The sequence below is a fragment of the Salvia hispanica genome, chromosome 1, assembly GCF_029641045.1.
Source record: "Salvia hispanica isolate PSC_SH4W2 chromosome 1, Shi_PSC_v1, whole genome shotgun sequence".
Taxonomy (NCBI): Eukaryota; Viridiplantae; Streptophyta; class Magnoliopsida; order Lamiales; family Lamiaceae; genus Salvia; species Salvia hispanica.
The window spans coordinates 2822175-2840765 of NC_142692.1; the positions used below are offsets into that span (position 1 = coordinate 2822175).

General features: G+C 32.5%; 1 long non-coding RNA gene across 1 annotated transcript; it reads left to right on the top strand.

The window, feature by feature from the left end:
* The first annotated feature begins 53 nt into the window (after positions 1–53).
* On the top strand, positions 54–9664 carry LOC125219831 (uncharacterized). Its single transcript, XR_016134684.1, has 5 exons — positions 54–132; positions 4907–5030; positions 8646–8729; positions 8989–9127; positions 9330–9664. It is a non-coding gene; the product is annotated as an uncharacterized LOC125219831 (long non-coding RNA).
* Positions 9665–18591: the final 8927 nt, after the last annotated feature.

Sequence of the window (18591 nt, forward strand, 5' to 3'; positions counted from 1 at the left end):
GTAGCTGGGACTATTCAAACCACACGTTGGCCCATATATATAATATACATACACAGACCATGTAGTATCTGTGTTTCATTATCTATTCTATCTACAGGAAACAATATACAATATATGCCGTATCATGCTCAAGTAAGTCATCTACCTAATTTCAATAAACGCGGCTTTTTCTGCAATGGTTATCGTATAAGAATATTTATATTCTTATGTGACCTATGTGTTTATCGATTTAATTATAAATATTAAATTCATATCAAAATTCAAGAATTCTAGTAATATAAATGGATAGGTTTCAATTAAAGAATTAGAGTTCGAGTGTATTGGTAACCCTCTTCTCTTATCTCTAATTACTTAAGACTGTATAAATATATAAATATGTATACGAATGACGGACGCAAGAATTCTATGCTGGGGGCCAAACAGTGGCGGATCTAATGAATAACAAGGGAACAAGTGCTCTGTTTTTGTAATGGCGACGAGTTACCATTGTCAAATCGGGGACCAATATATAGTTTTTAATGTTATAGTCATTGTTTGCCCATTTCGACTATTCTTTTTTTGTTTTAACTTTTCCTTTTTTTCTCCTTTCTACTATTCCTCTAGTTGTATAATTATTACTCCACATAACAAAGTTTTTAAAATTAAATTAAACTTTTAACAAATAATTTTTGTAAGAGAAGAGTATTATATGTCTATATAACGTACCCTCGAATCGAAATTTCTGAATCTGCCACTGCGTCCACATTACTAATTCCTCCGTTAAAAAAAAAATAATCTTATCTTTTTATTTTCATCCATCCACCAAAATTAGTTACATATGGGAAGTCACTTTAAATTTATTCTTAACCTTTTATCTTCTACTTTATCAACATTTTATCTTTCTTTCTCATATTTTACACACTTTATATATTTCTCTCTCATACTTTATCAATTTTAAATTAAAACTCGTATCATCCAAAAGTGAAACTATTTTTGATTGACGGAGAAGGTATTGACATTTGTGGTATAATTTTAATGTCAACAATGTTAAAACATCCCGACATGAATAATATAGAGTGCAAGAGAGGGATGGATTGCAAGAAATAATTTTAGAATGAGCAATATAAATAAAAAAATTATATTACTTTATAATATTATAATAACGATATTTACCCAAGTAAAAAGAATTAATAAAATTGTAGTACGAAATTACTAGTGTAAGAAAATAAATATATATATAAATAAATTAATTACTACTAATAGACAAATGAATTAATATGAGAAAATTTTAAAAAGGACATCAAATCTAATTTGAAAATGTACAATATAAATAAAAAAAAATACACTAATAGACATATGAATTAGTAGGATGAAATAAAAATTTAATAAAAGATACCGAATCTACAACATATACAAGCGAAAGATAAAATAATTAGAATGACAAAATTCAAAAAAGAGACAAAATCTAAAAAAAACTCCCCTGCGATTCAATCCCTTGCCATATGAATTAGTAGGATGAAATAATAATTTTAATAAAAGATACTGAATCTAAAACATATACAAGCAAAAGATAAAATAATTAGAATGACAAAATTTAAAAAAGAGACAAAATCTAAAAAACAGTCCCCTGCGATTCAATCCCTTGCCATATGAATTAGTAGGATGACATATGAATTAGTAGGATGAAATAAAAATTTAATAAAAGATACCGAATCTACAACATATACAAACGAAAGATAAAATAATTAGAATGACAAAATTCAAAAAAGAGACAAAATCTACAAAAAACTCCCCTGCGATTCAATCCCTTGCCATATGAATTAGTAGGATGAAATAAAAATTTAATAAAAGATACCGAATCTACTACATATACAAGCGAAAGATAAAATAATTAGAATGACAAAATTCAAAAAAGAGACAAAATCTAAAAAAAAACTCTCCTGCGATTCAATCCCTTGCCATATGAATTAGTAGGATGACATATGAATTAGTAGGATGAAATAAAAATTTAATAAAAGATACCGAATCTACAACATATACAAACGAAAGATAAAATAATTAAAATGACAAAATTCAAAAAAGAGACAAAATCTACAAAAAACTCCCCTGCGATTCAATCCCTTGCCATATGAATTAGTAGGATGAAATAAAAATTTAATAAAAGATACCGAATCTACTACATATACAAGCGAAAGATAAAATAATTAGAATGACAAAATTCAAAAAAGAGACAAAATCTAAAAAAAAACTCCCCTGCGATTCAATCCCTTGCCATATGAATTAGTAGGATGACATATGAATTAGTAGGATGAAATAAAAATTTAATAAAAGATACCGAATCTACAACATATACAAACGAAAGATAAAATAATTAAAATGACAAAATTCAAAAAAGAGACAAAATCTACAAAAAACTCCCCTGCGATTCAATCCCTTGCCATATGAATTAGTAGGATGAAATAAAAATTTAATAAAAGATACCGAATCTACTACATATACAAGCGAAAGATAAAATAATTAGAATGACAAAATTCAAAAAAGAGACAAAATCTAAAAAAAAACTCCCCTGCGATTCAATCCCTTGCCATATGAATTAGTAGGATGACATATGAATTAGTAGGATGAAATAAAAATTTAATAAAAGATACCGAATCTACAACATATACAAACGAAAGATAAAATAATTAAAATGACAAAATTCAAAAAGAGACCAAATCCAAAAAAACTACCCTCCGATTCAATCCCTTGCCATAGTGGTAACCCGGCAACTTCCGTAACCAACTGGACTAGCTGATAAATATGAATACTTTTTATTCATATATGAAATAACTTAAATGGCTGGGGTCCCATGGAAACCCATGCACTAGTGTAGGTCCACCTCTGATACGAAAGGATTCATGTATATAGGGATGTATTCAAATCCTTTTCATATCTTTTGTCCTTTTTCCTTCTTAATCCTAGCCTCATGATTTTGTCATCTGACGGTTAGATTAATGCCACGTGTCATTTAATAATGCACATTTTCATTCTAATAATGCACAGCGGCTAATAATGCAACATTATAGACTAATAATGCACATTTTCATTCTAATAATGCACAACGGCTAATAATGCAACATTATAGACTAATAATGCACATTTTCATTCTAATAATGCACAACGGCTAATAATGCAACATTATAGACTAATAATGCATTGATCACAACCATCCAATTTAAGGATCCAAGGGCTGAGATTAAGAAGGAAATAGGACACTTAGGGTGCAAAGGAGCCTAACGCACCCCCATGTATATATGTGGGATGTATTTAAATACTTTTCATATCTTTTGTCCTTTTTCCTTCTTAATCCTAGCCCCACGATTTTGTCATCTGACGATTAGATTAATGTCACGTGTCATTTAATAATGCACATTTTCATTCTAATAATGCACAACGGCTAATAATGCAACATTATAGACTAATAATGCACATTTTCATTCTAATAATGCACAGCGGCTAATAATGCAACATTATAGACTAATAATGCATTGATCACAACCATCCAATTCAAGGATCTAAGGGCTGAGATTAAGAAGGAAATAGGACACTTAGAGTGCAAAGGAGCCTAACGCACCCCTATGTAAATATATATATATATATATATATATATATATATATGTGTGTGTGTGTGTGTGTGTGTGTGACCGTGCATATGGAACGCATTAGATTTAATGTACATATATATGTGACTTTTGGAATTGATTTACACATGTTAATGTCATAATGTGCATATATGTAACGGTGGAACCGTGGAATTATGAGAGTATATACTAATTAGTTTGTAAACTAATTACAGTTAGCAACCGACGACGGTTAGCCAAAATCGGTTGACGTACATGTGCCTAGTCAAGATATACCATATGGCAATGAGATGTGGTATGGCTCACCAATATTATTTTGCCAAATGAATATACAAGACCTTTACTTCTAGTGAAACATGAAAATTTTGGAATGAAAAATGCATTCTCATATGTTACGGAAAAACTATCCCAAATAATATGCATTCTCATTTATTAGGTAAACTATCTCAAATAATATGCATTTTCATTTTACGTTTATACTAAAATGAATGGTATTATCATATTGCACCACCAATTTATTAGTATAAAATTCAATGTGAATTTCAAGAAATTAAAATACTACTATATTGCTGTATTCAATTAAGTATTATAATCTTACTTTTTCCAATTAAAATGAGATTATATTGTTTAACATCAACTATAAAATTTAAAATATAAAACTTTAATAGACATAATTATGTAGTCTATTATAACTACTCAACTATAAAAAATAATTATAAAATAGTGAATATAAAACTTGAACAATGATATAATCTAATAACTATAGAATAGTAAAAAACATACGTATTTACGTGACTAAAAGTAAAAAAGATGGAGTTTGCGTATATACATCGTGTGTGTGTGTATGGTTGTATATAATCCATACATGGGAATTGTAAAAATTACCTTAATACATTATATTATGCCATTATTATCATTTAGCCATGTATGCCATATATTTCCATTTGGCAAAATAATTTTGATAGGGGCATACCACGTCACATTGTCATATGGTATGCCGAGTCTAGGGAATTTTTTCTCCGTGTGTTCGTGGTTATTTATGGATAATATAAAATGATTATTTATTAATCTAAGCTATATACCATTTATAAATACCAATCGACATATTAGAAACGGTTGTGGCATGGCACATTGTTTGCGAAGCGACACAATCTTTCATAAAGGGACGTTCAACACCTATACATATGTGTTCTCTAATTATGAAAATACACTAACAATAATAGCTACAAGCACAAATAAGAGTCTCGGTATATATACTATACACATGTATAGCATACTAAAGTATTTGATTCTTCATTCATCAAAAGAATCACTAAAGGCTTGAGGTTAAAGGAGGGATAACATCAATTATGGAGGATCCAGTCAACGAGAAGACTAACATCAATTGGTGGATTTCAACCTCTACATCAAATGAAGAAAGCATGGATGGAGGTTGGTGATTTTACCTCCACTTTATGTATAAATGTTATGGTTGAATAAATTCAAATCCAGAATAAGATTTCATTATCAAAATCATTAAGCATTGGGATATGGGTTACATATCGTCTCTATATATCCACATGTGAACATAATCTATTTGAAAACATAACTAGTATTCCTAACATATCTCCAACATTTTTCATGAAATATTAGATTTGAAAACACGGCTTTTTTGCAATGGTTATGGTCTCTAAATATTCACTTGTGAACATAGTGTTTTCAAATCTAATATGCGAAATATGTTGGACATATGTTAGCATACAAATTGAGACTGGATATATATACAAATCTAGACTACCTCCGTCCATGACAAATATGAATAAAGCTTATAATTCTCGACTCAGTTACATGTGAATCAAGAGATGATGTTGTGGGTTAGCATGAAGTCATCAGTCATGCCTAACAACACCGAAACCTACATTAAGGATACCCACATTTAGGCCTAGTTACGACAACAGGAAGAATATATGAAAAAAAGGAAACAAAATTCGACTTTCCAAGTGAAGAATAACAATATTGAATGACAATTCTATCATCAAAATATTTAAAAGATGTATTTTCTGAACAGTGAAAATGGAAATAGCCAAATGTCATATTACCTTTTCCACCATTGAGAACTGTCACCTATAGTTTGAGTAGAGTAGGAAGATATCTTCACTATCTTATACATGATCTGTTCATTGCAAAAAGAACATTTATCCCCGTTGAATCGAGACCATTCATCCTTGCAATCATCATGCACTAGATTAGATGTGCCTGAACAGCTACATTTGATTATGCACACATGTTCGGCTTCACAAACCAACTTGTTGCAACTTATGCAAACTGCTCTCTGTTTGTGAATGAATGTTTCAGCATGCCCTACAAATTTTTAAATAGTAGGAATGTAGGATTATTTGCATGTAAATTCCATAGTTTTTTGATAAATTCAATAAGTTAATCAAAATCATTGAAATTCTTTCCCTACACTTAACCCATTATCTTTTTTATTATTTTTCAAACTACATTTCAATATTTCACGCAGCACAAATTCTATAATTGGTGAATAACCCATAAAAGAAAATGCATACCATCAATTTCCTCCACAGTATATGTTGATTCCTGCAACAACGTTGGTATGATAATATCAGACACTGAACTCAATTAATCAGCTACTGAAGTACTAAAGGCCAAACTATAGGTTCATTACAGAATCAATCTTTTTGTAGTTATGGATTAACTGACAATGTGATACTTGCATGGACTCAATTAGTTGTTATAATTAATAGTATTATCAATTTTTAAATCTTTAATGTTATATGTCACTTTGACAGTTGGAAATTCAATTCCAAATCTTAAGAGTCCGTTGTAAAGTGCTTCATTGCATCCGTATAATGCCCTAAGTTCTAAGTTCTTAAGACTAGTAATGTTTTAAATGTGTTTTTGAATTTACATAACACTTCAGTTTAATGAAATACAGTATATTGCAATGGTGTAATGATAAAGTGTGGTGTACTGAAAAATGTGTGTATTTATCATCTAATATATCTCATTGAACCTTAATTTTGGTATAGATCTGTATTCGCAGTAACCCTAATCTATATATAGCATATACACACTTCAGCTACACATGTAAGGGTTGTGCACTCACTGGCGTATAGGAAACCTGATTTCCTTCTGCTGGACACTTCATAAAGCAATATCAGAAAAAATCATTATCATCATTTATATAAGAACAATATGATATGATCAATTCTAAGTGAGAGTTTAAAATGATGACTTACAAGCAGTGAACGTCCATCGATCATATTTACTGCGAGATATAAAAAATTCCCTACATGAACACTTAAAACCATAAGGAATTTGAAATAAATCAGAGCACTAACTCCTAATTAATGTATTAATCGTTCATATAAAGCCCTAGATAGCATTCACAATGCAAGGCCACCTTTTCTAACCTGTTGTGTGCAAAGAAAATACTCCACAATAAGCTTGATGAAGATGGAGAGGTGTAAATCGATTTGATATGGAGAGATGGAGAGGGAGAACATACATACCGTACTCCTTTCCGGCGAAGCGAATCCTGTGGAGTAATGCCTGGTGATGTGAAGAGATTTATCCAATTAAATAAGAATCGAAAAACGTCCAGAGGAGCACTCCGAAGCGCAGTTTCCTAACTTCTGTTTGGCATGTGGAAATGGAGTAATTAATACATGAGAGTCGAAGGGCGGGTAGACACGAATATTTTGACTTTCATTCGTTCCTTTATGACTAGTCTAAAGAGTAAAGACCATAATCCGACGAGAGATTATTTCACTTGAAATGTATTTCCCTTGTAATGTGAACAACAGATATGTGCAATTACGTAAGAGGCAAAAAAAAAAGTCACTTTCTTGTGTTTGCTGACTTAATGTTCTGGTTTAATGCTGGAATAAAACGATACGTTATTTATTTACGAAAATGATTTTTTCATATTAAAAATATTATAATAGTTTAAATAGTATAGATCATTTCCAGAAATGTCACTTTTCATGAAGATGTATTTCCCCTCTCCTATCTTTCCCCATCAAATTTTCCTCTTCCACCAGAAAATTTTTCACCTCCATTCCCTCTCAAATTTTGGATTTTAGGGAACAGTATTTATAAATTCTTAATTTTTTGAAATATTTATATCACTTCAAACCACTAAACTTAATCACATTATTTAGTTTGGCGGTTTTAAGAGTGAGAGTTCTTGATTGGTTGGGGGTTTCTAGGTTATTTTTACTCTGAAAGAGAAGAGCTGCGTGTATTGGTACCTTTATGGCGAAAATTGGGGCTCTGTTTCTCAACCTCTAATTTCTTCTCAACTGATTTGTTTTTTCTTGTTATTTTTTGCTTTCAATTTCGAAATTTTGTTGTTTTTGTAAATTTTTAGGGGTTTCACTATGGAGAGATGGTGCAGGTCTGTTTGTTACTATTAATTTTGTAATTGTCTCTTATTCTTCTTCAATGTTGAGTGGATTATGGCTAGAAATTGAATAATAATTGAATTTGCCAGAGTTTTCAACATTCATCTACTGGTAATTGCCTCTCTGTAGCTTGTTTCTTTCGACATAGGTCCATTGCTTAGTGTGTGAGTGTTTTTATTATGCATAATCGATAACATTAGCATGGCTTCCAACTATTAATTTATTACCAATATATCAGAATCAGCTACTAAAGAACCTGCAGTTTTTAACTCAATTATTGGTGGCTGAACTGAAAAAGATACAGGTGAAGTTTATGCACAAATTAGCCATAATCAGATGTAAGGACTGATTTTCCCTTGCTCCTTTATTTTGTGAAAATCGCCCTCTTGTCTATTCTTTCGTCGAGCCCAGCTCAAAAATCTAGCAGGCATTCTTTTGGTTTGCAACTTAAACCTTAAACATGTAACTGGGTAAAACTATTAGTACCAACGCGAGCCAAGAAGTCCGGATGTCCTATTGATGAGCCTCCTAGACCTGCAGTCCACCATGTGTGCTGCGTTTCTGTTCCTCTGCTTTATACGTTTGTATTCAGTGCTAATTTTCTGTATTTGCTGATGATGATTGTTCTCCCTATCAGGATATGAGCCAGCAGACTCCGACACTGGAATTGATTGCCAAGGATCGACATGGAAATGAATGGTAATTCTACCATATATTAGAGGTGAGTTACTGTGTTTGCTTTTTAGTTGCTGTTTAATCTATTGTTTTGATACTATATAAAGAAATTTAACCTAGAGGAGGCATTTGCTAACTACATGGTGGAGTACATTTGTCACTTCTAAGCGTATAGTTGCTGCTGGTGACCCTTTATGTATTTCTAAGCTACTTATAGATGTTATATATATGAGGTAGACAGCATTTCATTATGAGGATTTCTATTTTCTGAGTTGAATTCATGCTTTATACCTTTGTTGTTCTAGAGGTGGGAATGGGGAATTGCGGGCTGGGATCAGGCTCCATGTTCGCCAACAGAGCATGCACTTGGGAGTTGGGAGTTCTTGCAGCAGCATATCATGCTGTCATGACTCAGACTATCTTTGTTGTTTATTCCAAGCCAAGGTCTAAAACAATTGCAACCTTACATTTTATAATCTGTACTTCTCTTAGCTGTTGCTTCAATTGGTGATTCTCGAGGTGTGCTCGAATCAGCTGAAGAGGCCATATATTATCTCTTAGCAGTGAAGAAGAGTACACTTAACTGCTATATGCCAATTTGCAATTTCCTGTATAAAATCTGATTCTCTGATTATTGATGGAACAGGAGGAACTGATACAACTGCAAGTGGCGGTGGAGTTGGACGCCTCAATATTGGAGGCGATTAAAAGTCAAGATGTAGGTTTCTAACAGATGCTTTGATGCTCTAGATAGGTCCGTTAAGATGTTAGCCCGCTGTCTTGGGTCTTTCACGATCCATTGGTGATATGGAGGATTTTTTCTTTGATAAGTAACTCGGAGGAAATGAAAACTGAGCACACTTGATTATTCATCTCTTATTCTTTAATGATTCTTGATGGTACTGTTGTAGTTTTGGTTGTGCTATCGATGTGCTTGGATCTCTATATTCGGAATCAAAATGCAGAGTATCTTTAAAGACTTGACTTGTTGAAGTTCATCTGCATATGAATCTCAAATTCATGGCGAAGAGCATTGACAAACACATTTTGGATTGCCTTCAACTGATAGCAGTAGAAGGCCCTTTAATCAGAGGAGATCACATATACGAAAGCAGTCAAGGTCTTAGGTCTTGAAGCATGTAAACATCAAAGAAATATGAATTGAGCAAGTGAGAATTTTACAAAAGAGTGAAAAATATGTGTAAATATATGTTTTCCACTTTCTTTCCATTAAAGAATACATGTACTCTTTCCGAAAAATTAAAGATGACTCACTTTTCATTTTAGTTTGTCTCATCCAAGATTTGGATGACTCATTATTAAAAATAGAAATCTTTTTATCTCTACTTTAGTCATGTGTGAGAACTATCACGCATTTATTATTTATTTATGATAACTATATTTTAGATAATAAAAACGCCATATTAAATCAGATATACTTCTGTATAAAATGAATACTATTACTTTAATCAGAACAACGACAATTTAAATAATCTTCATTTTTAATTATAATTAGAACGGTCACTTTTCTCGAAGTCTATAATCAGGAAAAACTCATTCTATTTTATTTGTCTATTTGAACGATCAAAGCCTATTTACATGCGATCGAAACATTGGTTACGTTAATTAGTCACCACTATCCACACCACACCACACCACCACACCATATATACGACATCGTTTAGGATTCATTCATAGCAAGGGATTTAGTTTCGTGTTACATAAATTGATCCAGAGATTAATTACTTAATTAAATGTACAATTCAATCAAAAATATAATTAATAGGATTTAATTATTTAAATAAATATAGCGATTTAATTACAGAAAAAAAATAATTCAACACTCAAATTAATCCAAAGCCCGACCAAATGTAATAAATTGAAGATTATGATATGAAGGTACATATTTATATGCAGTCCCACTTCTAATATTACTCGGCCCAATTACAAGTCAAATAGTTGAGGCCCAAATCCATTTAATTTGAAGAGCCCAAGTCCTAAGGAGGAGCCTTACCGATCCTACATTGCTCTCCTTGGCGCTGCAAATCACACGTACTCCCCCGTCCCAATAAATATAAAACGTTTATTTTTCGGCACAGGATTTTATGTAGTGTTGTTTTGTGAGTTAAAAGAAGTGAGAGTAAAGTAAGAGAGAGGGAAAAGTAAAGAGAAAGTTATTCTATTTTAAGAAACGTTTCATTTTTAATGAGACAACAAAAAGAAAAATATTTCATTTGTAGTGGGACAGGGGGAGTATATAATTTGCCTCCGCATCCAAATTAATGGAGTAATATAATTGAAAAAAATATTAAAATTATGATATAATTAATTATATTTTAATATTTTGGATAGACCTTTTTTTGGCCCAATTTTTCTGTTCAAAAAATTGTTGTTTTCACTTTTTATTTTCCATCCTACTGTGTTTTGCAAGGGTGCTTTCCTTTCCATGAAATAGAAGAGACAATCATTGAACATGGTTTGTAAGATCAGTGGTATCGTAGCACCTTTCTCTTTGTATGGATTATTCTTGCAAATTGCATTAATCACTAATAGTTGTTGACATACTTGACACTAGACATACCGAAATGAATATCGCCGCCCGTATCAAATGATGAATTTGTCATTGTAAATAGTAATACTACTAGGGTGTGTTTGAATTGCTAAATGTGGACATTTAAAATACATTTAACGGGTCAATATGGTGTTTTATTTGTTGGTTAAATTTTCTGTGCGGCCAATTTAATGGACAAGGGCCAATTAAACTAAGGCTGAAAATGGTTGTTTTATTATCATGAAAAACTCATTGATAATAATATGCACAACTCAGATCGGAAAAAGGAATCCCCACCACTTTCTTCACCTCAACAAGTACAAATGCACCTTTTTTTTAATTTAATTAATTATTTTGAGGCGTTAATTAATGAGTTATCTTTAACTTTTCTTACGTGAATTCATGTAGCCAAAAGAACAGCCTGAAGGCAAATCATCGTTGGACGAAATTGTCCCACAGTCAAAAAATAGCTCTGCCGCCACAACCACGACCACAACCACTCCGCAAAAGATTGAGTTACAGAAAAACTTGATTACCGAGCAGGTGCGCACACAAAAAAAATAATACTCCGTTTAAATATAGAATCTCTTTTCTTTTTGTTAAGCCATCTAAAATAGAACAGTCTATTTTAAGAACTTTTCTCTCTCTCTTTCTTTAATGAGGTGAAACTCATTTTCCATCAATTACTCACTTTTCTTTTAACCTTTACTTTATCAATTTTGCATTAAAACTTATGTCATTTCTAAAGTTCATATTTTCGGATTATGGAGGGAGTAGGCCTACTTTTAAAATTTTACTTAAAATTTTTTTTTTATGTTCAGGTCATTTTTTGAAACTTTTACATGATAATTACTTGTATATAAAATATAAAAAATTTTAAAAGGAAATAATTAAAAATACAAGGTTGGTAGGGGCTAAAGCCCCTTCTTTTTGTCCGCTTATATTGCAGCACCAATCTGCGGGAAAATAGCGAGTACTTGTGTAATTAAGCAAAATAACGAGCACCTTTTTGCTAATTGTGCATTCTTCACGATTAAATTCATTTATGATTAATCTTAATCAAATTTATCATCCAAATGCGCGGGATGTGATTAGCATATCATTAATTTTAGTAGGGATTATTGTACCTTTGCACATACTGAAATCAATGTGCTATGGAAACTGAATTAATTCATGAATATATTATGTACATGTATAAAATGCATTATCAAGAGATGCATGATTACACGTTACATATCATCTCTTCATTAAGTTGGAACAATATTCTTATTTATTTTAATTTTTTACCTCAGAATAACTAATGATGTGAAGCCAAAAGAAAATAAGGATCCTGGATAACTCAATGTGAATGAGACATTGGCATCCAACGAGACTAAGAAAGATAATGGATTTATACTACTCCATCCGTCCCGCTTTAGGAGTCCCGGTTGAGTCGGGCACATGTTTTAAGAAAAAAGTGTTTGAGTATGTAATAAATAAATATTGTAGTGGATGTTGGGACCCACTTTTAATTGAGTGTCCAATAAATAAATGTTATAGTGGATGTTGGGACTCACTTTTAACACTTTTTTATTAGTTGTAGTTGATGTTGGGACCCACTTTTAACACTTTGTAGGCATTTTTTATTAATTTATCTCAACCGATACTCCTAAAGCGGGACGCCCAAAATTGATCAACCGGCAACTCCTAAAGCGGGACGGATGGAGTATTTTTTTTCTCCTAATCCGATTTAGAAAAGGAAGAGAAAAAAAAAACCATCATTAATGCTCAAAATTCTAAAAAGAAAATTAATACTACTACAAATTGAATTAGTGAAACTTATTAAACCCTCGCCGCCCCTTTCCATCTCAAATTCTTTACAAAAAGCGAATTCCATAAAAAATCAACCATAAAAAAAAAAAAACAATTAGATGGATTCCAATCTCCTCAACCACGACATTGTAACAGAAATCCTCTTGATTTGTCCATTCACATATCCTCTTGATTTGTCCATTCACATCCCTCTTGAGATTCCGAAGTGTCTGCAAATCATGGCGCGATCACATCGATTCTAAACCTTTCAGAAAATCGCACATTCAGCACCATGCCGGCGACAGCGACAGCGACGACGACACATTACTTGTGCAGTTCAGTTTACGAGAAGACGGAGTTCCGGAACTGTCAATGTTTAACGGCAAGCTGCACAACAACTCCCTGCCAGCTTCCCAGGAAATCCTGGACTACCACCTAAAGCTTGGCCTCGACCCCACGGATGCAGTCCAACGTGCTGTGATCGCCGGGCCTTCTAACGGCCTGATCTGCGTCTACTACAGGGCCACCGACGCACCCATTGCAATATGCAACCCTAATTTAGGCCTCATCACTATCTTGCCACCAAACCCTACTTCAATGTTGTTTGGACCAAATCATCGTCACAGGTTGTGCCACAGCCACGGGATTTGGTTCGATGAGGTCGCACAAGATTATGTGGTGGTGCAGCTGTTTTCGTGCTACAAGATTGGTTACTACTTACATGCGTCGGTGTACTCAAACGCGACGAATTCTTGGAGGGGGCTGACCGTCGGCGGCAGCGATATTATTGCTCATGATTTGTGTGTTGTCTCCCCTATAAATTCTCAGTGCAAGAACGGCTCCTTCTCGCACTGGCTAGCGTTTGACAAGGACGAGAATGATGCGATCGTGTCGTTCGACTTCAGGAACGAGGGTTTACGTATCTTGGAGATGGCGGACGTGGAGATTATAAAGAGGTATGGGTATATGAAGATTTTTGCAGAGGGTGATGACTCTTTTCTGGTGTTCAGTTCTGGTGATCAGAAAGAGGCTAAGTGGTTGAACATATTTTGGTTGAGAGTTGAAGAGAATAGGCTGCAGTGGGATCGCATGAAGAGAATTGGACCATTTGATGGCCTTGTCATAACCAAGGCTTTGGCTTTGTGTGAGAGGGGTTGTGCACTCACCGGTGAGAAGGAAATCAGGTTTCCTATACGCCGGTGAGTGCACAACCCCTCTCACACAAAGCCAAAGCCTTGGTTATGACAAGGCCATCAAATGGTCCAATTCTCTTCATGCGATCCCACTGCAGCCTATTCTCTTCAACTCTCAACCAAAATATGTTCAACCACTTAGCCTCTTTCTGATCACCAGAACTGAACACCAGAAAAGAGTCATCACCCTCTGCAAAAATCTTCATATACCCATACCTCTTTATAATCTCCACGTCCGCCATCTCCAAGATACGTAAACCCTCGTTCCTGAAGTCGAACGACACGATCGCATCATTCTCGTCCTTGTCAAACGCTAGCCAGTGCGAGAAGGAGCCGTTCTTGCACTGAGAATTTATAGGGGAGACAACACACAAATCATGAGCAATAATATCGCTGCCGCCGATGGTCAGCCCCCTCTAAGAATTCGTCGCGTTTGAGTACACCGACGCATGTAAGTAGTAACCGATCTTGTAGCACGAAAACAGCTGCACCACCACATAATCTTGTGCGACCTCATCGAACCAAATCCCGTGGCTGTGGCACAACCTGTGACGATGATTTGGTCCAAACAACATTGAAGTAGGGTTTGGTGGCAAGATAGTGATGAGGCCTAAACTAGGGTTGCATATTGCAATGGGTGCGTCGGTGGCCCTGTAGTAGACGCAGATCAGGCCGTTAGAAGGCCCGGCGATCACAGCACGTTGGACTGCATCCGTGGGGTCGAGGCCAAGCTTCAGATGGTAGTCCAGGATTTCCTGGGAAGCTGGCAGGGAGATGTTGTGCAGCTTGCCGTTAAACATTGATATTATTTCAAATTTATCATCCTTTTTCCCTTTTGTCATCCTTCACTTTGTTTCTTTATTTCAATATTAGATTTAATTTTACAAAATTTTAAATTAATTTTTAAATATCAATAAATTTTTTTAATTATAAAAATTATTAAATAGCAAAAATTAATAGTTATAATCAATATTTGATAGTGTATAGTACTATGTAATCAATAAGGTATGACAACGCCTTAGTTTTAATCAATATTTAATACTCCTTCTGTCTCACGTTACTTGAGTCATTTCTTTTTTGCACTCGTTTTGAAAAAATAAAAATAAATAGTTAAAATGGAGAGAAAAAAAGTAAGAGAGAGAATAATGTAGAGAAGAGTCTTAACTATATTATTCTTTTTTTTTACTTTTTTTACTCTTCACTTTAATTATTTATTATTATTTTTTCAAAACGAGTGCAACAAAGAAGTGACTCAAGTAACGTGGGACGGAGTGAGTAGCTTTAATCATAAATAGATTATATAACACAATTTATTCTGAAATAAATATGCATCTAATGTAAAACCAATATAATTTTCGTTTATTAATTTGAAAACAATCAAAATTTACTAGAAAATTTCAACAAAAATACTCATATATAAAATTTTTAGTAGGATCAAATTTTTAGTCACAAGCAATTATAACAACCGAACGGAGGCTAAATAGAATAACTCTTATTTTTCCATCATGATTAATATTATATTTCTGTACTTCTTCAATACAATTGAATATTATATTAAATAACAAAGATTAATAGTTTTAATCAATATTTATAGTGTCTATGAATTAATAGTTTTCATTAAAAAAATTTATTGATATTTAAAAATCTAAATATTAAATTTAATTTTATAAAATTAAATCTAATACTGAAATAAAAAAAAACAAATTCAGTGAAAGATAACAAAATGGAAGAAGAATGATAATTTTGAAATAATATCAAAGTTAGTGCATAACTAAAATAATATCAGATTTAAAATGTTAAAAGTGTAAAAAGACCAAATTGCCCAAACCCCCAAAATAATATCAAAGGGTATTTTCGTACCAAAAAAAGCCAAAAGGACCAATTTCGAGATAAACCCTTAGTCCAAGGACTACTGGCGATATTTTTAAAGTGCAGGGACTATGGGCGAGATAAACCCATAGTCCAGGGACCATTTTTGTAGTTCACTCTTTTAATTATATCAACCATGCAGAAGTATCGAAGCTCAATTGCCTACTGATGTTTTTGGTCCTGCAGATGATTTGGCTCATAAAGCCCACTTCTGGAAGTGCATATGTTCAGGAACAAGATATATCGATTTATATGAACAGAATATACACCAGGGAGTCTCATGGGGGACTCCTTATTACATGTAAGCCTATAATTTTCCTGCAAGAAATGACAGGGAACCATATCAACTTTAATAGCCAATTCATGCGTTGAATTGTTTGGCTGTTACTTGTTATTGTCGATCAAAGATGTGTTAGTGAGTGAGAAGTTAGCAAAGATAATTTGAGTCAATTGATATTTATATATTTTATCTCCAAATTCAGCCTATTATTTTGTAATGTGTTAATAAAATAATATGGTAACAAATAAATCTCACTAATAGCAAATCCTTGAAAAAGAATAACAATATATTTTCGAGTATATAATTTAATTTGATTCAATTGATGTTATCCAATATTAAAGATCAAGATGATTCATTTCTTAATAATTTTTAATTAAAATTAGGAAGTTGGAATATACTACATCAAATATTTACAAAAGCGACACCGTTAAGTCTGGGCCTCGCTACTGCCCAATTAATCAATTCTATTTAAGGCCGAGCAAGGCCCAATTGTCTAATTAGCTGGGAGGCCCAATTAATTCCAAAATCCAATTGTAGTTTATTACTCAATTTTTGCTAATCCATTCTCGATCTTATTTTGTCCGTTTTAAAAGCTTATAAATATGTCAACTCTTTATAAGATGTTTCATAAAGAATCGACTTTCTCGCTAATTTTCGTTTCAATAAATAATATTTCCTCCATTTCTTTATAATTGGGGCGAAACTGTTCGGCACGGAGTTTTTGAAAGGAATGTTGGGTGTGTTAAATAAATAGATAAAAAAGTAAGAGAAAGGAAAAGGTATAGAGAATAAAGTATAAAGTAAATAGAGGGAACATATTTTTTGGTCCACGATCTTTGTCAAAGTATCATTTTAGGTTCATGAACTTTGAAAATACTCCCTCCGTTCCATAGTAATAGAGGCGTTTCATTTTAAGCTCTCGTTTTGAAAAAATGATAATAAATAGTTAAAGTAGAGAGAGAGTAAAGTAAGAGAGAGAATAATGTAGTGAAGAGTCTTATCTACAATATTCTCTCTCTTACTTTACTCTTTCTCCACTTTAACTATTTATTATTATTTTTTCAAAATGAGTGCTCAAAACGAAACGCATCTATTACTATGGAACGGAGGGAGTATCATTTTAGGTCCGTCAAATATGAGTTAATATCATTCGAAGTACTTTTTTACTATTTTCAAGTTGATATTGAGGGTATTTTCGTACAGAAAAACTTGAAAATAGTAAAAAAGTATTTCAAATGATATTAACTTATAGTTGATGGATCTCAAATGATATTTTCAAAGTTCACGGACCTAAAATAATATTTTGGCAAAGTTCGTGGACCAAAAAAGATGTTCCCTCTATTTTTCACATACTCATATTTTTATAAATATCTTTACTATATATTTTTGATGAATTTTCTGAATTTAATTTAACCTTCAATATTATTACTCGTAAAAATATTTTGAAAATCTTTAATTATAAAAAGTTGAAAAAGGAACTTTTCTTGCATGTCACAAAATCATTATGCAAGTATCGTCTATTGACCATGCCCTTGATATTTTACGAGTATCTATACCTCAAAAATATTTAAAATTCTTTAATTATAAAAAGTTGAAAGAACTTTTCTTGCATGTCACAAAATTAAGTGATAATATTGAAGGCCAAATTATATTTATAAAATTTGTAAAAAGAAATATGAGTATTCGATAAATTAATTAAAAATATGCACCCTTCAAGGTATTGAGGGTAATTTCGTCCATAAAAATTTTGAAATAGTAAAAAAGTACTTCGAATGATATTAACTCATAGTTGACAGACCTCAAATGATATTTTCAAAGTTCACGGACTTAAAATGATACTTTGTCAAAGTTCATGGAATAAAAAAGATGTTCCCTCAAGTAAATAAAGTAGAGAGAATAAAGTAAAAGAGAGTAAAGTAAGAAAAAGAAAAAAGTTAACATATATGGAAATTACTCAACTACGAAGGAACTTCCCGAAATGGTAAAATGACTCAACTATGAAGGAACTTAGGGAGTACTTAGTCTTAATTATTTGAGTTGTATTCCTTTTCGAAATGTCTCGATTAAGTTGAGTCATTCCTTTGTTTGAAAAACAATAAAATATTTAATCATTCTTATATTATTCTACCCCTTTCGTCGCAACTAAGTTGAGTCAAAACTTTCGGACACGGAGATTAAAAAATTGTATAAAAAGTAAGAGAGACGAATAAAGTAAGAAAGATAA